Below are 2,208 nucleotides of genomic sequence, written 5' to 3' on the forward strand. Positions count from 1 at the left end.
GGGAAAGTTACTCAAATCTCGTTGCAAGATTTTTTCCAGAGATAGTACAGTGTATAGTTTTTAAATTAGCCTGCTTGTGGTTAGCTTTTGGATGGGATAGAACAACGCAAAAAATGGGCGATCTGCCAAGGGTAAAATAAATGTGGAATGGATAATAATAAGTGTTCATACCAAAAATGCTTCGTGAATTAAGCCGAATGGATTTTATGAAACAAATAAAAACCAGCTTCTAAAACTGTGAATATATTAAATGAATAATATGTAAGATTTCTCCTTTCAGCAGGCATCTCGATCAGTGATTCAATATTTGAGGGAATTTTTTCCCTAAATTTAGGGGGAACTCAGCAGGATGACGTTACAGAATTTCACTTTTTGTAGATGGTAAAAGAAAAACTAATATTTTTTTTCGCTGCAATTTGAAAAAATTGTAGACCTATAAATTCTCAATGTCGTCAGACTATCAATCCGTCTGTCCACCTGTCTTTCGTTAATCTCGAGAACTGAGTTAGAAAATTAATTGCGTGATCAGATAAAAAAATCTTATGGGCAGGAGGCCCGATTAGCTACATGCGTTTTTGTTNCACCATATAAACGTAATAAATTCTTCGTATTCCTATTACTTGAAAGAAGGATCTATACAAAAAATATACTTGAATACACGCTTTTTCGATACTTGAAGTTCATGGACAGTTTTTAGAAGTGTAATGTCAACCTAATAGTTCTGTACTCGTTTAAAACGTATTGCTTTAGATATGTTCTTACCAATACGCATACGAAGAAAGATAGGAACAAGACTCAATAAAATACTCAGAAGTTCGTGTTTCCAATGCCCTGTTGTGTAGTTGTCGATTCCAATTGTACTTTCGGCGCTTTTACTAAATTCATCATTAGAAACTATAAAATATCTTAGTGGTCCAAAATATTTTTCAAAAGATTTTATCATATTGGTCGAGACGAAATAAGGAACAAGTGATTGAACGTGAACGTCGTGTTTTCTGAATTCCCAAGAAACTGCTCTGCCGAATCGATCTGAAAATGCTTTGCAGGACGAATAAACACTCATTAACGAGTCGGGATATTTCGAAGATGCGGACGATACAATAACTACAGCTCCTTTTTACTTTTCAACTTGTTATGTATATAAAACGGAAAATATTCGAATCGTGTCGAATTTGATTCTCCAAGGCTTTTTTGCAAATCTACACGTTTGGAGACCTCCCGAATCCCCCAAAAAGGCAATAAAGGGGGAAAAATTAGCGCGCGCGTGTGTTGGCGTCTAATTTTTTAATTTCTTTATTTTCTGTTCTGATATATTAAACCAGGGGTGAGCAACCTTTTTAATCAACGGGCCAATTTAAATTTTAAAATTTTTTGGCGGGCCGCACATAAAGTAACACTTATTAATAATTTACGAAACTTTATTTATAATAAACATTAGAATAAAAAAATATAAAATTTTAAAAAAGTAAAGATTTCATATACAAATTTTAATGCAAAATAAAAACAAACAAGAAAAAAACAGAAAAACGAATTTACTTGAAATTTTTAATGAGAAATTTGGCACTGTTTTTTCGATACAAGGTGATCAATATCAACCGGAATTGATGAGGTAGCTACACGTACGCAGCTTTCTAATCGTGTATCACTGTCTTGATCGGTGGTCATTTTTTATTCATTTCTTGGTTGAAAATAATTGTTGACAAACATACGTACTTTCGAACAGAAACATCATTTGCTTTGCATTTTTCGTCAAAAGCAGAAATTTCTCAGGGCTCACACAAGATTTAGAAAAATTTTCCATGTTTACTGAGAAAAATACATTTTTTAAATCGGTATTATTCTGCATGTCAATTACTTCCATTTGAAAGTCTTCGGGAACTGTATCCACATCAATATTAAATGGCGAGGAAAACATTTTCATGGAAACCGCTGTCTTCTCAGCTTTGAACATTTGGAATCGTAACTGAAATTCGTTGATTAAAATGTCTATATATTGTGCGTATTTTTGAGAAGTAATAACGTTTTCTTTTTCTAAATGTGGAAAGTGAGACACATTATTCTGCAAAAGATGCTGTTTCCACAATTTTAATTTGCGCTCAAAGCCCTGAATTTTATCATACAAATTGTGAATAAACTGTCCTTTGCCTTGAAGTTCCACATTAAGATCATTGAGATGCTGAGTCATGTCGATAAGAAACCCAAAATCGC

Source organism: Centruroides sculpturatus, unplaced genomic scaffold (genome assembly GCF_000671375.1).
Source record: "Centruroides sculpturatus isolate CEXI.00-Female unplaced genomic scaffold, Cexi_2.0 scaffold2007, whole genome shotgun sequence".
NCBI lineage: Eukaryota > Metazoa > Arthropoda > Arachnida > Scorpiones > Buthidae > Centruroides > Centruroides sculpturatus.